The 23055-nt window shown below is 38.1% G+C and overlaps 1 pseudogene; it reads right to left on the bottom strand.

Annotated features, from left to right (window-relative positions):
- Positions 1 to 5167: 5167 nt before the first annotated feature.
- On the bottom strand, positions 5168 to 7324 carry LOC100619988 (PACRG-like protein; annotated as a pseudogene).
- Between the last annotated feature and the right edge of the window lie 15731 nt (positions 7325 to 23055).

The following is a 23055-nucleotide window of genomic DNA, read 5'->3' as shown; positions in this document are numbered from 1 at the left end:
GATTTGCCAGAGGTAATTTTCATCTAGATAATTCATAGGCAACTGTGTCCATCTCATAGTCATACTGGTTAATGTCCTCAGAACATTGTCTGTCATCCCTGCCACTGTATTATAAATTATACAGTAGCCCCAATAAATGACAATTATTTCTAGCACATAAGACCAAAGTATTAGTTGTAACATGTTTCCCATGAGATCTTTTCTAGGCTCTAACTGCCCGGAGTTAACAGTTAGAATATGGATGTTGTCCCCACAAGCTTTGCTTCTAGCTAGATAGGATCCAAGATGGCTAGATCCTATAAGCTGACAGCCCTAGTACAGCTTCCCTTTTACAATAGATTTTCTCCCTCAGTTTTGTAACTGACCAGAGAGGCACTTGGTAACTGACTTGTCCCCCCCCCCCCAAGGAATCAAGATGTTTTTGATCCTGTGTGGAAACGGCTAGGCAGAGTCAAAGACAACGGCTGCTAACCTCAGGAGTTGTAATTCAGAACCTCACAATTTACAGTTGATGACAGCTGGTGACAGTCACTATAGGTTTTTTTTTTAATAAATGGGGTTCTTTTAAATCTGGGTGCCAACTGTATTAAAAAAAAAAGATAAATGGAGGGAAGTTTGTACCATGAGGGAAGCTTGGACTTTTGGTATGGAGAGGAGGAAAGAGAGGAGAACCTCCTTCTCAAAGTGGGGTTCAGGAAAGACAGCGGATGTAACAAGATGGCTCAGAGAGAGGAGAGTGGGTTTGAAGACTTTCCCCCTTCTGCATTCCCTCTTTAGTTAAAGCCACTCTCCCAGATTCTCTCTTGTCCCTCTTGTCCCCTCTCTACTACTTGAGACCAAAGGGTCTCCCCTTGATCCATTTGCTCACACTCAGCTTGGGAACAGATAACTTTTAATGTTAACTCAATCAGGTAATAGAAAAGGAATAACGGGCAGGGAAGAATGGGAAAAGGAAAGTGGGAAAAGGGGTCCCCATCTCTATCTAAACCCTTTTCCTCCCTCCTCAAGTTTAGGGGAAACTCAGGCATTGTTATCCTGAGTCCACTGAGAGAAAGTCAGGATGACTCACTCCTTGGCAACAGGAGCTGAGGTAAAGTCTGCTCAGGTTTCTCTTCAGAAGTCCCTTCAATTGGGAAATGTTGCGGGGAAAGGTTTCCAGTCACAGGCAGGAAAACTGGGTAACCCTCAGGAGAAAGTCTTTTTTCCAACCTCTCTCTTCTGCTTCTCAAGACCGAGAGACCCTCACTGTTCTTCCAATCAGAGTCTTCTCTGGATTCTACTTCTGGGGCCCTTCCCCTGTCGAGGCAATCAATTTCACATACTCTTCAGCCTGGCACTTTTCTCTCATGCCACCCTCTGTCATAGAACTCAAAAATTTTTAAAGAAAATTAAACATAAATAAATAACATTAAATTAAATGTAGCAAATTAGTAGAATTTCAGGAAGGAAAACTATATCAGGTATACAACATAAAATACTCTAGAAGTCTGGCACCTGGAAATTAAATTTTATAGACAATTATCAATAGGCTTTTCTTATATTGTAGAAAATATCTGAGATATTTACCACTACTATTAAATAATAAAAATAATTTTTAAGAACTTGCAACAATTACCTTTCTTATAATTGCTGCACATGTTCTAGGAGTACTCTCCCAAATTCTACTTTCAATGGCAGGTCATGTACCCAGAGTACGGCTTTTATATCTCCCCTAAGCATTCTTAGGGTACAACTGAATGTTTAAAGAATGTCTTTAAAATTCTATAACTTATGAGCCCCAGTTGGTATTGTACTTCCATAATTATCAGTAAATATCAACTAGTCAAGATTCAATGAGCTTTTGAGGGGTATTTGCTAAGATCATATAGCAAAAACAATTACCCCAAAACACTTCACAAAATTTATTAATATGTTTTCACCAAAATACATAGAATTCAGGGGAAGGTGAGAGCACATGTGAAAAATAGGAAACAGGTAGAATTACTTTTGCTGGAATGCTCAATATTTTTACCTTAGAAATTGTATAGATTTTCTTCTGTGATCTTTATAGAAAATGAATCTGTTTTTCTTCAGAGAATCTAACATCCTCATTTACCTATAGAATCACTGCTCATAGACTATTGCTAGGACACTGCTAGGAATAGCTGTAAAAGATCAGTCTTTTTTTCCCCACTATAGAACTCCTTTTAATAGCTTTCCATAATTTAACTATTTCTTCATGCTGCTATATGCTCCTTTAAACCATGGACCATGGACCATGAAAGATGGAAAGGAGTGCTCGGCAAACACGGAGTGGGCAAAATGAATAACAAAGGCCTACTGCCACTCAGCAAATGCTCAGAGTTCAAACTCACCATCACGAACACTGTGTTCAGAATGGCGAACAAATATAAAACAATGTGGATGCACCCAAGATCAAAACAGTGGCATCTCATTGACTACATCATTGTACACCGGTGAGACATCCAGGATGTAAAGATCACCAGAGCAATGAGAGGAACTGAATGCTGGACAGACCACCGATTGGTTAGAGCAACTCTTCAAATGCGCATTGCACCTCGCCATCCAAACGCGCCCAGACAGTTCACGCATTTTACAACGTGAGTCGTCTTAGAGATCCATCTTATTTGCAAACATTCCAGTCCTGCCTAGACAACAAGCCGTCTGCCAAGGGACCACTCACTGGAAGCTCAACCGAGAAATGGAACCAGTTCAGAGACACAGTGAAGGAAACATCAAAGGCAGTCCTAGGCCCAAAACAATGCAACCACCAGGACTGGTTTGACAAGAACAACACTGCTATTGAAGACCTATTGAGCAAGAAGAACAAAGCCTTTATGGAGTGGCAAAATAACTCAAACTCTGCTCCTAAAAAGGACAGATTCAAGTCTCTCCAAGCCACGGCGCAGCATGAGATCAGGAAGATGCAAGACTGATGGTGGGAAAAAAAGGCAGAAGAAATCCAGCATTTTGCTGATACGAAAAACTACAAACAATTTTTCAGTGCCCTCAAGACTATCTATGGGCCATTAAAACCCACCACCACTCCCTTGCTATCCTCTGACAGTGACACTCTCATAAAAGATAAAAAAGGCATCAGCAACAGGTGGAAAGAACACTTCAGTCAACTTCTCAACTGACCCTCTTCAGTCGACCAAAGCTCCCTTGACCAGATCCTCCAAAACCACTCTATTGAAGAACTTGACATCCCTCCTTCAATAGAGGAAGTCCAAAAAGCCATTAAACAAATGAGTGCAGGCAAGGCACCCAGTAAAGACGGAATCCCAACCGAGATGTACAAGGCCTTAAATGGAAAGGTGATCCAGGTATTCCACATAGTACTGACCAGCATATGGGAAGAGGAAGACATGCCCCCAGAACTCAGAGATAGCCCTATACAAGAACAAAGGCTCACGAGCAGCCTATGACAACTACAGAGGCATCTCACTACTCTCCACTGCCGGAAAGATCCTCGCCCGTGTTATATTCAACAGACTCCTGTCATCTGTTTCAGAGCAGAACCTGCCTGAATCACAATGTGGCTTCCGACCAGATCTCAGCACCATTGACATGGTCTTCACGGTGAGGCAAATGCAGGAAAAATGCCTTGAGCAGAACCTGAGTCTCTACATTGTCTTCATAGACCTGACAAAAGCGTTCAATGCAGTGAACAGGGACGCAATGTGGGTGATCCTCAGCAAGCTTGGTTGCCCAGCAAAATTCGTCAAATTGATCCAGCTCTTTCATGTCGACATTACAGGGGAAGTCCTATCTGGTGGAGAGACTTCTGACCACTTCAACATCTCCAATGGCGTGAAACAAGGCTGTGTCCTCGCTCCAGTAGTATTCAACCAACCTTCACCCAAGTATTACGACATGCTGTGATGGATCTAGACCTGAGCATCTACATCAAATACCGACTGGATGGCTCATTATTTGACCTACGCTGCCTGACTGCAAAAACAAAGAAAACAGAGAGACTCATCCTGGAAGCTCTCTTTGCAGATGACTGTGCTCTCATGGCCCACCAAGAAAATCATCTCCAAACCATTGTGGACAGGTTCTCCACCGCAACAAATCTGTTTGGCCTGACTATCAGCCTCAGCAAAACAAAGGTGCTGTTCCAACCTGCACCAGGGAGGCCAACTAACCAGCTGTGCATTACAATCGATGGCACGCAGCTTTCTAACGTCAACACTTTCAAGTACGTGGGCAGCACCATCGCCAATGACAGGTCCCTAGACCACGAGATTAATGCCAGGATCCAAAAGGCCAGTCAGGCACTAGGGTGGCTGCGCTGCAAAGTCTTCCAACAAAGAGGTTTCAGCACTGAGATGAAGCTCAAAGTGTATAATGCAGTGGTCCTCAGCTTGCTCCTGTACGGTTGCGAGACATGGAGACTGTACTGGAAGCACATGAAACAGCTGGAGCAATTCCACCAACTCTCCCTCCGGTCAATCATGAGGATCCGATGGCAGGACCGAATCACCAACCAGGAGGTCCTCGACAGAGCCAACTCCACCGGCATCGAAGTAATGGTCCTCAAAACCCAGCTACGATGGTCTGGACACGTCATCCGCATGGACCCACAGCGAATACCAAGACAGGTATTCTATGAACTGTCAGCTGGACTCAGGAAACAAGGCCAACCAAAGAAAAGATTCAAGGATCAGCTAAAGTCAAACTTGAAGTGGGATGGCATTACACCAAAGCAACTAGAACTCGCTGCCTCTGACAGAAGCAGCTGGTGAACCCACATTAACCATGCCGCCGCCACCTTTGAAGATAAGCGACATTGACATCTTGCCGCTGCGCCTGAACACTGACACCAGGCCACAACTGCACCTCCCATAACAACTGGAGTCCCATGCCCCATGTGCCACAAACTTTGCTCCTCAGTCTTTGGACTCCAAAGCCACATGAGGGTACACCGTAGATGAAAGTGCACAAAGACAATAGTCATTCTCTATTACCTAGAGACTAATATATATATATATATATATATATATATATATATATATATATATATATATATGCTCCTTGACTATGATTCAGTGGAATCACTTTTGTGAATACATTTTTATCATGTAAATAACAAATGAGTAGCTGTGATTAAAAAGAAAACATTCAAAGGGATCCTATCATGTTCATCACAAGCTTCTGTCATCTCTTGCCACTTAATCAAATGGTTTTTATCATTCCTTTGATTTAAGAGCAGATGGAACAATAGGTTGGAATTTTAGCTTTGATAATCATTAGGCTGCCCCTTCCACCATGTTGTTCTAGCTTTTGTAAAGCATGGGTGATTGGCTCTTTGAATTTCTTATCCATTAGCCACCACTCTACTGTATTAAAACATTCAATCCCCATTCAAACACTTCACCATCTGAATGTGTCAGAGCTGCCTTCAACACTGGAATCAATCTAGATATCAGGGACACTGTTTTTTCAGTAACACCTTCAACCAAAAGTAATTCTTTAAAACCTTCTCTTGATACAAATGTGTATAGATATTTAGTGTCTCTTAGGTCCTCTACTAAAGTAATAAGAAGAGTTTCAAATCAAAGAGTTTCAGGAAGACAGTCCCACTGTAATTTGTGTTTTATTGAATGATGTACCAACCTGCAAGGAATACCTCCTTTAGAGTAAACAGCAGCAAAAGTAGACAAAGTTTGTGGCTGATCACAAAATGGGTCAACAGTTTTAGGATTAAGCTTATCATTCTGTGGAGGGTGAGGTTTCCTTACAAAATCTGGAGAATTCTTGAAAAGTAATAACTTGTTTTGATGAAATACAGATTATGTTTTTCTTGGGAACCTGATGATAGTCTTTGTTCATATTTTCCTGTCTCTCTGTTTCTTGTCTGGAGGCTTTCAGAACTCTCTGATTTCTGTATTCTTGCTTTCTTAGTGTTGGCTCCTGACCCTCAGGAGTGCAAGCTTCTGTTGCAGAAGTCCTATCACATAGCTCCAGGACCCAAATCCCTCTGTCCCTTTGGCACAGACACCTGGCTCAGGGCCCTCGGACCCGTTATCCTCATGCCTGCTGGAAGATGGTGGATAAGGTGTGAAGGAAGGGATGATGGCTCCAAATCAATGATCAAAGTCAACAATTTATTAATTGAATAGAGTGTAAAGGGGGTAAAGGTCAGGGCAATGAGACAAAAACAAAAGCCAAGGATCTTCTTCTCCCTCTGCCTCAAGTAATCCCTTTTCAGATGTTTGAATCCTCAATTCCAAAATAGATCAATAAGCCTCACAGTGTGTCGAAGCTCCTAATTTTTTTTTTTTATATTTTGATCATTTCAGACTTGTCCCACTAGTAGAAATGCCCTTGGGGGATTGATTGATTGACTGATTACTTTAATGCCAAGACATCAAATGTATGAATAATACCTCTTATTTACTGATTCAATAAAGGTGGGTTATACATAATAAAGGTATCAGGGTAGGGCATCTTATTACTTACCTTAAGAGGTAACTTAAACAATTTACTCTCAGTGTTGACTTTTACAAAAAAGTGTTTTTATTTTTTCATAAAAATACCTTGTAACTTGTTTTATAACCAATGTTTATATAATTCCTTCAAAAATAAAAAATAAAAAATTAAATTTCTATGGCTTTCTGCCATGTTTTTCCAACACCCTGACAAGCTGCTCATTCAGTAATCTATGGTATCTTCGCAAGGGCAGAAAAGAGAGTAAAAGTTGACCAGATCTAGAAAATACAAATCATTCATTTTGTAACCATTTCCAAAGGTCTCCCACTTCCAACTACAATCTATTTCAAAGACCCTGCTCTCTATCTTTATATGAACTCTCTTTTTAGTTGTTAGACAGAAGTAAATACTTTATATCTAAATAAAGAGTGTTGGCTTGAATATTTTACTCATTACTTAGTATTGTCAGGCTAAAAAAAATACTAAGGACTCAAGCAAGTGGAGAAGGCCTATGAGGCCTTGGCAATTGACACATTGCTTATCAGTGATGAGCTCTTCTGACACCAAGATATAACCACCCACAACAGATATGTGAAAATGGTGAACAGTGTCAAAGAAAACACAGGCACAGTTGAGATATTTTTTACTCTTCATGTATCTGGTGAGCAACTTAGCCAGTTGACTGGAGTTGCTGCCATTTTTAATTCCCTGTCTCTCATCTCTCTGACCAGGAATCTTGTTCAAGTTCTGAAGCGGATTGAATCATTTCTCCAATTTCCCTTTACTTTGGTCACAGATCAAATTTACCTCTCTCTAGTCTACACTGCTGGCCCAATTCTTGATCCAGCTGTGGCAAAGGCTGATCATCAACTTTATGAAAAATCATCACCCTGTATCCTTAAACCTGAATTCATGGAGGGTGTCTAGGAATGTTACCTTTAGCTGAACATACACACACACAAACATACACACATGTGTGTGTGGCATCTCTATAACTAAAATTCTAGATAGAACAGGTACTTCCTCTGAATTGAATTCAAATAGGAGGAAAACCGTATTTGAATTGTTAGTCTGCAATACAGTGATATCTTTTCCCCTTGAAATGTTTATATCTGAGCCATTATCTGATCATCTAGGGGATCTACCTAACTCACTTAAAGAAAATAAGCACTTCCAGTGAAATGATTTAATTAGTTTCCAACAAATTCTGGGGATGATCTGCAAAAGGGCAAATTGTTCTCTCACAGAAATAGTTTTGCAGTAGTTTTCCTTCAACCTGCTAACATGTGTGGTCCATGAACATAAAAATTTCTCAGCAAAGTTCAGTCTCCTTCCAGGTCTTGACAACAAACCTGGGCATGAGCCATCATTCATTTCTATCAGTGTTATTCTGCGCTCATGCTGTAGTTAAATGGTAAGCTTCTTTTATCTTCTTTATATTCTGAGAGATATACTGGTTATATGTCTGCAGTCATTTCATCTTCAAAGACTCCAATGCACACATCAAAAGGTAAGCATTGTTCTTAGAAAACTATCAGCAGGTGTGGTATCAGGAAATGTGGTATTATTCCTAGTAGAATTGTACACATATACTAAGAAATGCCATGTGTTAACTCAACTAAGATTTTTCTTTTGGCCTCATTATTCCTAAATTGTTTGATAGTCTGATTGAAACAGTCAAGCTATGAGTTCCCTTGAGATATGTAAGGTATTATTGTAGGCTTTTGGATGCCAGTCAAACCTGATCTCTCTCTAAGTGGTTGTTTTCAAAAACTGTCTTTTTCTGAATGCATTGTGGAAGGAAGTCTTTATACTGAAAAACAATTCTCCTGCAATAGGTTAACAACTAAGGAAGATTTATGGTTCAGAGAATCACAGATAAAGTGCCTCAGAGACCATCTTATTCAATCCACATTTGCACTAAAAAAATTAACATATCCAATAAGTGGTCATTTGGCCTCAGTCTCAAAAAAAGTTGTGGCAGGACCAAGGCTTACCAGTTGTCCTTCAGTAAGAATTAGTTTGTTTTTTTGCCCTAAAGAGCAATAAAACTGTCCTTGAGATTGTTACTTCCCCTGATTCCTTTGATACAACTCATCAGTTATCTAAGAACATAAAGAAATTCCACTTTTGTAAATTGGAGTCCCTTGAACTTGGTGGACTTTTGAAGATCACTTAGAATTACCATAACTTGCCCTGCTAACCAGAAATATTTCTGTGTAGATATGAGGGAAGTCACATGCCATATATCCGTGTTAAATATCTTTCTTGTGTTTGGACAAACTAAATATTTGTGTTAAGTGTTCAATGACTTACAAGGGCCTCATCTGTCCTAATATTGAAGCTGAACTAAAAAAAAGAGGCATTAGACTCATTTCCAACAGAAGGGGAAACCCCTCACCACCTCTTGAGAAAGTCTATTCTACTTTCATATAGCTCTAATTACCAGGAAGTTTTACTTGAAACCATGGCAAAATCATTCTTTCTGCAACTCCTGTCCATTGCTTCATTTTCTTCCCTTCAGAGGGAAATAGAACAAGTTTAATCCTTCAAATAATGAAGGCCTTTCAGCACTTGAGGACAGCTATTATGTCCCTGTTGGGTCTTCTCTTCTTTTGACTGAACATGCCCATGTCTTCCAACTGCTCCCTATTCCTGATTGATGCTTCATAGAGTTCTTGTGAGAATAAAATGTAAAAATATATGTAAAATACTTTGAAAACTTTAATGTGCTATGTAAATTCAAGCCATTATCTTGGTAAATTGTCATTATACACCATAACATGGATAATGTTCTGATTATGTGATTCCAGGGATTGAAAATCAATGGAGACAACTTAAAAGGGTTTACCAGTATTTCTATTCTCTGAATATGCTCCATTAGTTGAGAAGTCTTTTCTTGGCAAACAATGATCTCATGGATCACAATTTTTAGGGAAATTTGCAGTCACTTGGGGTCAATAAAGTCTTTCCTTACAAGCTTGGAGAATCTTCTCTTGATGTATTTGTTCAAAGCTACCATATAAATTTATCAAGGTCATAGCATACTATGCCATGGGGAGTTCTATGCTGATGAGGCAGCTAAGTGGCATATTAGATAGATCATTGAACCAAGAGTCTTGGATACTTGAGTTCAAATCCAGCTTTAGACAATTACTGTGTATTCTGAGTAAATTATTTAAATCTCTCAATTTCCTCAACTATAAAATGGGATAATAATAGCACCCTCTAACCAGATCTGTTGTGAGGATTAAATAAGAAAATAGTCTAAGTCATTTAAGGCCTGTGACACAGTAGGCACTTAATAAATACTTGTTTACTTCCTTCTTGTGCTTTAATTATAGGATAAGTGCAGCCCAGTCCAGCCCAGCATTTGATTGCACAACCCAGCTTCTACAATGGGCTTCATGATAATACCTTTAAAAAAGACTAGAATTTGAATTGTCTCATCTCATTACCTTCTTTCTTGTCTTGTTTTTCTTTTCTGAGTCCCTCATCAACTGTGAATCTTCAATAGAAAACCAATGTAGAAATAGGTGTCTTTTTGAAATAAGGCTCACATATGCTGTTGGCACATTATTTAGTGGGAGTCCTAATTGCTCAGTTCAACTGACATTTGATTTCGTATATTTCTCTTGTCTATTTCCCATATACCTTTTTAAGTATTAGCATAGATTTAGTGACTCTTTTGTTTGTTTAGTTAACATTATTTTTTAGTGTGGTTGCTTTGCATAGATTTCATAGTCCATTCATCAGAGAATATTCCTGAGGTAGCTGGTTTTGAATTATTATGAAATAACCTATCTCATAGACTCTTTCCAAACTGATCCAATGTTTTTATATAATCTGTGAATTGTTGTTATAGTAGGTAATCTTAAGATATACATTTAAATCAAGTCTACCTCAATAACCTTTAACTACTTGGTCAATTTATTCATGTTTACTCCTTCAGGATTTTCTCCCAAAAGTTTAAATGGGTAGCTGGACACTTGCATCAAGCATATATATATATATATATATATATATATATATATATATATATACATATATATATATATATATATATATATATATATATATATGTACATATATATATATATATATATATATATTTATATATTTATCCTTCTAAGTGAATAGTATTGCCAAACTCAATAAATACTGCCTTTGCCATTGGGCCAAAACTGTATAATCACTTAGGCTTTTGAAAACATTTCTGATATTTGATTATAGGATTTCTTTTCCTTAAGGCCCACAGTAATTCAAATGCAAAGTTATAATCATCAAACAATTAATCTTGTCCCCTTACCAACTTTGTAGTCGCTCTGTAATTCACATTGTGCTTTCCTAGAAAGGAAAGGATCCATTCCTGAGAAAGTTTCTCTATTTGACAGATTACTGCTGTCTCCAATGAAGTTTCTAAAGTCAGGACTGCCCAAAGGTGAAGCTTCTTTGTGCTTTCATTGTTTCAGTCCTTTCTTGACATTCTAGTAGTGGCCCTGCTTATTTTTTAGGAGATATTCTCTTTCAACCATAGTATGGAACATATGGAATCAACCTCATCCATATATGAGTTACTTGTTTATAATAGCAAGAATCTTGTCCTATCTTCCTTTACAGATGAGGTCTGCAGTTCATATTTGAATCTATACCTCAACTGTTGTAGTCTGTCATCCCTTTTATTTATTAATGTTGCAAAAATTTTATAGAACTCTATACTCCAGATGGAGTTTATGCAAGACAGTCTCTAAGTACTGTTCCCAACATGGGTATTTTCAAAATTTTAATAAGTCAAATGAATCAGTTAATTTATAGTACATAACTTTTGGGTATTTCCTTGACCTTATTCTACTCTAAACCACTCTATATTATCCTTTGGCTCTTTACTATGACCTACAGTATATTTGTAATATACTCAGTATACAGACCATATTTAAAATATCATTATCTCCCTATGTATTTTTAGACCTATGAAAGTACAATGTATTGCAGTGCCAGGAATATAATAGGGATGATAAATTCTTAATGCTTTCCCTTTTCATCTTCATATGCAATATTCATAGTTTCAAAATACCATTCTATAATGGAAATATCCAGTTGACCACAATATGTAAATAACTTAGTCACATGCTTATACCACAATGACAGAACTCAATGATATAGTAAACTGAGATATGGGTAATAACAATAATGAAAATATGAAAATGAACAGCAATAAAAGTAACAACATTCTATTTACACACCAACAAGATACACATGAATACTGTAAGGGTTAAATTGGGGTTTTGACTAAATAATAGAGATAAATTCAATGTTGTGGTTGCAGAATTCAAAATATTATCCCTGTCAGAAAAAAATAATGTTAGCAGCTTTTGTTTATAACATGGAAGAGAAATAATTGAAGTATAAAATGTAGGAGGGAAAGTGGTAAGTATTTGCCTAGCCTACCCTTAGTGCTGATCTGATGAAATTCAGCCCACTCCCCAACAAAGTTCTAATTTCCATGTGGAAGTCTGAGTCACTTATTAGCAAGTCAATGCAGAATCCCAGGGAAAGAGTCTCCACAGAATTCACACTGTAGGGAGTGTCCCACCAAAGCACCAATGAGCAGAGAGGGTATCCTCACAGAGCCACAGAGGCAGGAATCTCTCCAAGCCAGAAATCCCAAGGAAAAGGCCAAAGAAGAAGTGCCAAGGAACAGTCCTCCAAAGAAGAAGTCCAATGGAGAAGTGACAAGAACAGAAAATTCCAGACTTTTATATTTCTTTTTCCACATCACATCCTGTACCTCCCCCTTTTCACAGGGGCCAATCACAGCTTCCAAATTGCTTAGCATTACCCACATTGTTAGTGTCTGTGGGATCCACCTTTTGTCCTCCAAGAGTATAAATTCTTATCAAAGGATTCACAAGTTTCTGAATGATTGAGTTAAAAGGCTCTCTAAGTAAGGGACTTGTAAATTCTCTTACTTGATGGCTAACAAAGTGATAAGTAGGGGTTTCTTGATTGATTAATTCAAAATAGACAAAGAGAATAAAGAATTCCCTTTCACAATATAAAGGGTTGCAATAAGCTTCATTAAATGCAACCTTTCATATGTAAATTTGACATAGGAAAACACTATAATAGGCTTAATGGAGACAATGGAGGCAACAGAATATGATCTACTAAAAAAAGAAATGTATAAAAAGTGACAATACTATTGAAAATCATTGCTTCAGAGAAACAAGAAGGAAGAATCAACATGATATTTAGACTCTGAAAGTAGAGGAAAATACATATCTATGGGCATTCTCACTTAAAGCAGGAGTTACATTTAACCTCCATGATTTGGTGTGTGATATGGTGATTTGTGTTGTACAAACACTTCAATTTCCCTCTTTCCCTAGTATGGATTTATTTTCCAGATAGGTTTCTATAAAAAGCTACTTAGCTCTGAGAATTCGTGTCAAAGGAGAAAAAATTTGTTTGCATGCTGTATTCCCAAATATATTGTAAGTTCCTTGAGGGATGAGTCCATCTTTTGCCTCTTGCAGCTCTATCATTTAGTATAGTATCTGGTACAGAGTAGGTTCTTAATAAATTGTCAGTGCTCTGAGTCCCTAGCTAGAAATAGCACCTCTAACAGCATAAAACAAAAACATGCTTCAAAGGTAGATCTACCTCTTTCTTCTCTGGGGATGTTACCCATTCAGCTGCTTCATTCCAACTATGTTGTTTGTGACTACACCCTACCTGAAAATTGCTAGAGTTTACTGCTCTATAGAAAGACAAGAAAAACATTTAGTATAAAGAAAGTAAACAGATTTTCACTGTGTCCAAAAGATAAGGTTTCATTTTTTCCAAAAAGAAGCTTAAGGAGACAGAGGAGAAACAGAATAATTGGACTAGGGGATGTAATCCAGGGTACTTTTTTACAATGGGACTTCTCTCCTGACATATTTCAACTTGGTATTCATCTAAGAAACCTTGCTCTTAGAATCATAGCCCCTTTCTTTCTGGTAGCTCCTTCTATCTGTACATTTAGTCTCTCAGATCCAAATGGCTTTATAAAGGTTTTGTTTCTTCAGTTTCATGAATCTTCTATTCATCCAATCAAGAACTGGAGTCTTTTTCTCTCATTAAACCAAGTTTTAAAGGTCATTTTGAGGCACAATCTGTCATTATTCATCCCATGGTAGTTTCTTCCTTTCTGATTCATTCAAAAGACTCATTTATTCCTCATATTATTGTTATCTGGCCCATTTTTTTGGTGATTAGGTTTGTGAAAGACAAACTTCCTTACATGTGTAAGATGTATTATTTGAGATGGAGTTTAAATCAGTGAAATGAAATGATTATTAACCATTGCACTAAATGATTTCATAAAGAAAAGACATTAAGTCAGCTAAAGAGAGTTTTCTTAGTCTATCTGTGTATTTGATATTATATTAGATAATCAGGAACTGAAGTAATTCTATGCATACAAATGGATGCTTAAGCAAAACTCGTAGAAAGTCAGATTATGGATTCCTCAGCTCTGACCCTATGGACATATTTACAAAGTTTTAAAAATAATGAAATTATAATATTTTACCATACCTGCCAAAGCATATTGGGTATATCATGATTCTATTTTATGATTTATTTTTTAGGTACCTTAACTTTATTAAAACATTTACAAATGAATATGCAGTTCCTTACTATAATATAGTTTTCCTGTTCTTTTGACTTCACTCTTTATTTGAGTAAAGGTTAGATTCAAATATGAGAAATTTATTCATAAAGTAAAAGAAAATGATAAATATCATTAGATTTCATTCTCATGCCACTTGTATATGACCATAGGTAAGACACTGAAATTCTCTGAATATATTTTGATCAATTGACAAACATTTATTCAGCAACTACTTTGTGCCAGGTACTATACTAAATGCTGGAGATACAAGAGGCAAAAGATCAACTTAGCCCTCAAGGAACTTACAATATATTTGGAAAATCAGTATGCAAACAAATTTATGTAAAGTAAGCTATACATAAGATAAACAGAAAATAGAGGAAACACACATATTTCCTCATCTATATATTTAGGAGTTGGTCTAAATTATATTTATGCCTCCTCTCTTATCAATGCCCCATGAAATTCTCATAGGTTTTATAGATTCGGTTTTAGATTAAATAGAAAAAATAAATAATTCTTTGCAGAAGAGATCTCTTCTTAAGGTAGCTGTTCTGAATCAGGTTATCACCTATGAAGGAAAAAAATTATAGGAGTCTTTTTTAACCAGTTTTATCTTTTCCTCCTGAAACCTAAAAATCTGGCTGTTAAAATTAACAGTTGCGGTGTTAACAGTGAATGCTTGTTAAAATGAGACAGTTAATCACCAGGAACAGCACATTAAATGTGTTAATTTATATGTTAAAAAGTTCATTTTAATTAGAGTTGTGGAAAAGTTTCTTATTTAAAGAAAGCTTGACATCCTATGTTTTTTTTTTTCATGCCAAGAAATAAATAAGATTTTGTGATTTGTGGGCATGTGTATTTATGTGTTCATGACTTTTTGTGTGAAGATTATAGCAAAAAATAGAGATGTAGAGGGAACTTTAAGACAGAGGATGTTGAGAGGTTCATATATTTGTTATACCTTGTTCAAAAACAAATTGAAGCTTTTTGAAAGTTGCTGATTGTTAAGAAGAGATAATAGTAAACAGATAGTTTTGGTGTCTAATAGTGAGAGATGGAGTGCTCAACAGGGAACATGTAATATCTGATTGTAAGTCTTTAGCAAAGAGATAAAGGTATAAGGAAAGATAAATTCTTAGAAAATGTGGTGAATGGAAAGTGGTCAAAAGGCTATTGGTTATAAAATAATTGGTTTCAACTTATTGGACCTCACTCTTTTTTTAAGGTATTTTTTTAAATTTTTTCATTTTATATGTATATTTATTTTCTATATATTTTAAAGTATTTTTTCATGGTCACATGATACAAGTTCTTTTCCTTCCCTTTTCCCTTCATCTCCCATAAAGAACAAATAATTCCACTGGGTTATATATGTATTATCACTCAATATCTATTTTCATATTATTAATTTTTATAATAGAGTAACCATTTAAAAACCCCACATCTAATACCCATATAAACAGGTAATGAATCAAATGTTTTCTTTCTGCATTTTTACTCCAACATTTCTTTCTCGGGATATGGATAACATTCTTTCTCATAAGTCTGTCAGGATTGTCCTAGATCATTGCATTGCTGAACATAGTATAATCTTTCAGTTTCTGCATAAAATGTTCTCCTGGTTCTGCTCATTTCACTCCACATCAGTGTGTGGAGGTTTTTCCAGCTCATATGGAAATCTAGCAGACTATTGTTCCTTAATTGCACAATAGTATTGCATCACCGAAAAATTGTTACATCTGGAGACTTGCTCAGCTGCATTGGATGGCCGTGTTGTCTTTTGTGCTCCAACATGCCCTAAGCAGTCCACAGTGCTTTGCTGTGTCACCATCTCAGCCTTTGAACCTTCTTATTGGTTTCTTCCACCTGTTCCACCGCAGCAGTCTTCACATGCTGGGTGAGCAAAGTCCTGGTTCACCAGGGGTCGATGACCTGATGGCTACGCTCACAAGGTTTAGGGGGCCTGTCGAAGCTGTTGCCTGAGTGTGTGGCTGCTGCCGCATGCTAGCAGCTACTGGGAGCCACAAGTGAGAGCTGGGTGTCAGGTGGGGGTCAGAGGCTGGAGAGCTGCCCTAAGAGGGCACGACAAGCCCTCCATACCAGAGATATTAACCCTCCCTGAGCACCCCATACACCCCTAAAGGCAGTCCTAGGCCCCAAACAACACAACCACCAGGACTGGTTTGATGAGAACAACACTGCTATTGAAGACCTATTGAGCAAGAAGAACAAAGCTTTTATGGAGTGGCAAAATAACCCAAACTCTGCTCCTAAAAAGGACAGATTCAAGTCTCTCCAAGCCACAGTGCAGTGTGAGATCAGGAAGATGCAAGACCGATGGTGGGAAAAAAAGGCAGAAGAAATCCAGCATTTTGCTGATGCGAAAAACTATAAACAATTTTTCAGTGCCCTCAAGACTGTCTATGGGCCATTAAAACCCACCACCACTCCCTTGCTATCCTCTGACAGTGACACTCTCATAAAAGATAAAAAAGGCATCAGCAACAGGTGGAAAGAACAGTTCAGTCAGCTTCTCAACTGACCCTCTTCAGTCCACCAAAGCTCCCTTGACCAGATCCCCCAAAACTGCACCATTGAACAACTTGATGTCCCTCCTTCAATAGAGGAAGTCCAAAAGGCCATTAAACAAATGAGTGCAGGCAAGGCACCCGGTAAAGACGAGATCCCAACCGAGGTGTACAAGGCCTAAAATGGAAAGGCGCCCCAGGCATTCCATATAGTGCTGACCAGCACATGGGAAGAGGAAGACATGCCCCCAGAACTCACAGATGTCTCCATCGTAGCCCTATACAAGAACAAAGTCTCACGAGCAGCCTGTGACAACTACAGAGGCATCTCACTACTCTCCACTGCCAGAAAGATCCTCGCCTGTGTTATACTCAACAGACTCCTGTCATCTGTTTCAGAGCAGAACCTGCCTGAATCACAATGTGGCTTCCAACCAGATTGAAGCACCATCGACATGGTCTTCACGGTGAGGCAAATGCAGGAAAAATGCCTTGAGCAGAACCTGAGTCTCTACATTGTCTTCATAGACCTGACAAAGGCGTTCAACGCAGTGAACAGGGACACACTGTGGGTGATCCTCAGCAAGCTCGGGTGCCCAGCAAAATTCATCAAACTGATCCAGCTCTTTCATGTCGACATGACAGGGGAAGTCCTATCTGGTGGAGAGACTTCTGACTGCTTCAACATCTCCAATGGCGTGAAACAAGGCTGTGTCCTCGCTCCAGTAGTATTCAACCAACCTTCACCCAAGTATTACGACATGCTGTGATGGATCTAGACCTGGGCGTCTACATCAAATACTGGCTAGATGGCTCACTATTTGAGCTTCACCACCTGACTGCAAAAACAAAGACAACAGAGAGACTCATCCTGGAAGCTCTCTTTGCAGATGACTGTGCTCTCGTGGCCCACCAAGAAAATCATCTTCAAACCATTGTGGACATGATCTCCACTGCAACAAATCTGTTTGGCCTGACTATCAGCCTCAGCAAAACAAAGGTGCTGTACCAACCTGCACCAGGGAGGCCAACTAACCAGCCGCGCATTACAATCTATGGCACGCAGCTTTCTAACATCAACACTTTCAAGTACCTGGGCAGCACCATCGCCAATGACAGGTCCCTCAAACCACGAGATTAATGCCAGGATCCAAAAGGCCAGCCAGGCACTCAGATGGCTGCACTCCAAAATCCTCCAACACAGCGGTGTAAGCACTGCGACGAAGCTCAAAGTGTACAACGCAGGGGTCCTCAGCTCGCTCCTGTACGGTTGCGAGACATGGACACTGTACCGGAAGCACGTGAACCAGCTGGAGCAATTCCAACAATGCTCCCTCTGGTCAATCATGAGGATCTGATGGCAGGACCGAATCACCAACCAGGAAGTCCTTGACATAGCTAACTCCACCAGCATTGAAGTCCTGGTCCTCAAAATCCAGCTACGATGGTCTGGACACGTCATCTGCATGGATCCACAGCGAATACCAAGACAGGTATCCTATGGTGAACTGTCAGCTGGACTCAGGAAACAAGGCCGACCAAAGAAAAGATTCAAGGATCAACTAAAGTCAAACTTGAAGTGGGCTGACATTACACCAAAGCAACTAGAACTCGCTGCCTCTGACAGAAGCAGCTGGAGAACCCCCATTCACCGTGCCGCCACCACCTTTGAAGATGAGCGACGTCGACGTCTTGCCGCTGCGCGTGAACACTGACACCAGGCCACAACTGCACCTCCTGTAACAACTGGTGTCCCATACCCCATGTGCCACAAACTTTGCTCCTCAGTCTTTGGACTTCAAAGCCACATGAGGGTACATCAATAGATGATAATGCACAAAGACAATAGTCATTCTCGGTCAGGAAGAGACTACCACCATATAACACAATTTATTCAGCCATTCACCAATTGATGGACACGCCTTCATTTTCAATTTTTTTGCCACCACAAAGAGTGTGGCTTTCAATATTTTTTGTGCAAACATTTTTCATTATTATCTCTTTGGAATACAAACCTAATAGTGGTATTGTTGGATCAATGAGCAGAGAGTCTTTTATCACCCTTTGGGCATAATTCCCAATTGCCTTCCAGAATGGTTGGATTAATTCACACCTCCACCAGCAGTACATTACTGTCCCAATTTTGCTACATCCTCATCAATATATATTATTTTTCTGTACTCTCATAATGGCCAATCTGGTAAATTTGAGGAGATACCTTAGAGTTGTTTTTATTTGCATTTCTCTAATTAGGAGGGATTTATAACACTTCTTCATGTGTTTATAAATAGTTCTGATTTTTTACCTGAAAATTGCCTATTCATATCCCTTGAACATTTGTCAATTAGGGAATGGCTTTATTTCTTGCACTTTTGAATTAGTTCCTTATATATTTGGGAAATTAGATGTTTATCAGAGAATGCTGTTATAAAATTTTCCTCACTTTGTTGCTTCCCTTTTAATTTTGGTCACATTGGTTTTGTTTATACAAAACTTTTTTAATTTAATGTAATCAAAATTATATATTATACATTTTGTAATATTCTCTATCTCTTGCTTGATCTTAAATTCCTTCCTTTCCTGAAGATCTGAATATTCTATATTCACTTTATTTATTTATGACTTCACTTTTTATATTTGTCATTTACCCATTTTGAATTTATCTTGATATAGGGTGTAGATGTTGATCTAAACCTAATTTTCCCCATACTGCATTCCAATATTTGTAACAGTTTTTGTCAAGTAGTGAGTTATTGATCCAAAAGCTGGAATCTTTGGGTTTATCAAACACTAGCTTGCTGAGGTCATTTACCCCTAGTCTATTCACACTTCTATCTCTTAGCCAATCCAGTATTGTTCTGAAGATCACTGCTTTGCATTACACTTTAAGATCTGGTACTGCAAGGCTCTCATCCTTCACATTTTTTAAAATATTTCCCTTGATATTGTAGATTTTTTATTTTTCCAGATGAACTTTGTTATAATTTTTTTCTAAATCTATAAAAAAGGTTTTTTGGTATTTTATAGATATAGCATTGAATGTGTAAATTAGTCTAAGTAGGATTGTCATTTTTATTGTATTAACTCATCTTACCCATGAAAAATCAATGTTTTTAAATGTGTAGGTCTAGTTTTGTGTGAAGTATTTTGTAATTGTGTTCAAATAATTCCTGAGTTGTCTTGTCAGATTCCCAAATATTTTATATTGTCTAGAGCAGCGGTTCTCAACCTCTCAATTTGTAGCAATGAGAATACATAATGCATATCAGGTATTTACATTCTGAATCATAACTGTAGGAAAATTACAGTTTTGAAGTAGCCACCAAAATAATTTTTTTTGGTTTGGGGTCACTGCAACATGAGGAACTATATTTCGGGGTCATGGCATTAGAAAGGTTGAGAACCACTGGTCTAGAGTGATTTTAAAAGGAGTTTCTCTTTGTAACGCATGCTGCCAATTTTTGTTGGAAATGTATAGAAAATGTGTGTTTATTTTGAAATCTGAAATTTGGTGAAATTATTATTTATTTCTACTAGTATTTTAGTTTATTTTATAGTATACCTCTAAGGATAATATCATATCATCTGCAAAGAGTGAGAGTTTAGTTTCCTCATTACATATTTTAGTTCATTTAAATTATTTTTCTTCTATAAATATTACAGTTAGCCTTTCTAATGCACTGTTAAATAATAGAGATGATAATGGGCATGCTAGCTGAACTCCTATTCTTATTAGTAATTTCTCTAATTGACCCAATTGCAGAGTATACCTGTTGATCATTTTAAATACTTTTTATTATTTTGAGGAAAGACCTTTTATTCCTATAATTTCTAGTGTTTTTAATAGGAATGGCTGTTGTATTTTGTCAAAGGCTTTTTCTGTACCTATTGAGATAATCATGTGATTTGTTAGTTTTGTTTTAATAGGATTTTGGTGAGGAGTAAACAAGAGGGAAACATATAAAAAATTCAGATTTATTGGTTTGGAAGGGGAGGAAGGAATAGGGGTTAGGAGAATTATTACAAGTTATCTAAACATATAATTTCTATAATTAATCTAACTAAACCTATCTTTTTCTAAGCTAAAGACCAATTTTCCCCAATAACCAAGTCTCACAAATGGAGTCCAATCAAATGGGTCAGGATCTTCAGTTGATATCTGTCCAAACAGGTTCAGTGATGAAGTATGTCCTCAGTCTTATGTTCAAGCTGCCAGCAGCCAGTTCAAAGATTCCTCTCTTCAGTTGGTATCAGGGGAATCCAGAAACCTGTTTTTTTTTTTTTCAAACCTCCAACCAAGGCCCTTCAGGAGAGATGTGCCCAGACAGTTGGGACTTTAGAATCTTTCCCCAGATCTCCAGCCCTAGGCTCCCATGTGACTCCCAGTCACAAGCTCCCATCAATCACTCTGATGTATGCATCACTTAGTTTGTTGCAAAATGTTTTTTCCCTAACACATTCCCCCCTTTTGCACAAAACAAAAATCGTGTTGGAAACACGATTTTTGTATTTGTTCACAATCTAAAATACTTACCAATTACCTAAACTAAGAAATCTACCCAGAGTCAGAGTCAAGATGGCGACATAGAGGCAGCAAACATTCAGATCATTGAAAACCCTTCCTTACCGATTACAAACTAAGTGTTCCCAGAGAACTAAAAATCAAACCTAACAATAAGACAGAGCCAAGGAACCGTCCTGTTGGACTCAACTTAAAGGGTAAGCCAACCAAAGCAAGAATTCGAGATCATTTCAGTTTAAGGAGAGGGAAGAAGGAAGGTCTGGGGACTCCTCCCCCACCTAGAGCATTAAGCCTCCAGTGGCAACTGGAACTTCTGGGCAGGCAAAGGGGCTAGACTGGAGGAAGTACCTTATGGGCAAAGTTGTGTGAGACTCAGAGCATCAAACAATGGCAGTGGGAAAATGGATAGAAAAGAAACTCAGAGCTCAGAGCTGACAGCAGTTGCAGCAGCAGACAAACTCCATATTGCTTCCCCCTCCTGAGGTTTTTGCCTCAGCTCACAACCAAAAACCCAGGCTGACTTAATTGCATCAAAGCCTTCAGAAGGCAGGGAAGATCAAGCTCCAAAACCCTTCCACCATAGACTGCTGGTATTAATCTTATCAAAGCATCCAGAGGGCATGGAAGCTCCAGCTCCAACACCCCTCTCCCACAGACTGCACTGAGATATTTACTAACAAAACTCCAAAGGTGAAGGCAGAAAGAAAAGTCAAAAACCACAAAAAAAGAAAATGAGAGGAGAAAGAGCAAAGAAAAATACAGGGAGCAAAGAAGGGATAGATATGAGCAAACAACAGTAATAGAAAAAAGAAATTACAATCAACAGCTTCAATACAGGCAATAAAAAGAGCAAACAGAACAGAGAAAGATGAGGGATTGCTAAGCAAAAAAAACAAAAACAAAAACAGAAAACCCAGTGAACTGGATACAGGCTCTGGAAGAACTCAAAATACAATTAAAAGAGGCTGAAGAGAACTGGGAAAAGAACTTAAAAACTAAGATAAGTCTTCTGGAAACAGAGGCACTTGAACTAAAAAGAGAAAATAGTGTCTTGAAAGTCAGAATCAACCAGCTAGAAAATGAGGAAAAGGCGATGAAAGATGAGGCAAAGGGGATGATATAGGACCTCCAAAGAAAATCAGACCAGAAGGAAAAGGATGTCCAAAAACCCAGAAATGAAATCCAGTCTTTAAGACCCAGAATACAACAACTGGAATCAAGTGACTTCAAAAGGCAGCATGATGCTATAAAAAAAAATCAAAAGAATGAAAAATTGAGGAAAATATGAAGCACCTCATTCACAAAACAGATTTAGGAAATCATTCCAGGAGAGACAACTTAAGAATCATTTGTCTCCCAGAAGACCATGCCAAAAGAAAAAGCCTGGACATCATGCTATAGGAAATTATCCAAGGAAACTGCCCCAATATTCTAGAATAAAGGGAAAAGTGGAGATTGAAAGAATCCACAGATCACCTCCTGTACTTAATCACCAACTGACAATACCCAGGAATGTTATAGCCAAATTCAAGAATTATCAGACCAAAGAAAAAATATTACAAGCTGCTAAGAAGAGTCATTCAGATACCATGGAACCACAGTGAGGATAACATAGGATATGGCTGCATCTACAATGAAGGACTGAAAGACATGGAATATGATATTCTAGAAATCAAGGGAACTAGGTCTACAACCAAGAATCAACTACCCAGCAAAACTAACTATATTCTTATAGGGGAAAGTATGGTCATTTAACACAATAGAAGAATTCCAAGCACTTGTATAGAAAAGACCGTATCTGAACAGAAAATGTGATGCCCAAGCACAGAACTCAAGATAATCATCAAAAGGTAATTAAGGGGGAAAAAAGAAAAACAAACAAATAAAAAAAGACCCCTTTTTTT

The sequence above is a fragment of the Monodelphis domestica genome, chromosome 7 (genome assembly GCF_027887165.1).
Source record: "Monodelphis domestica isolate mMonDom1 chromosome 7, mMonDom1.pri, whole genome shotgun sequence".
Taxonomy (NCBI): Eukaryota; Metazoa; Chordata; class Mammalia; order Didelphimorphia; family Didelphidae; genus Monodelphis; species Monodelphis domestica.
Note: the sequence above shows the minus strand (reverse complement) of the source record. Positions and strands in the feature narration are given on the sequence as shown.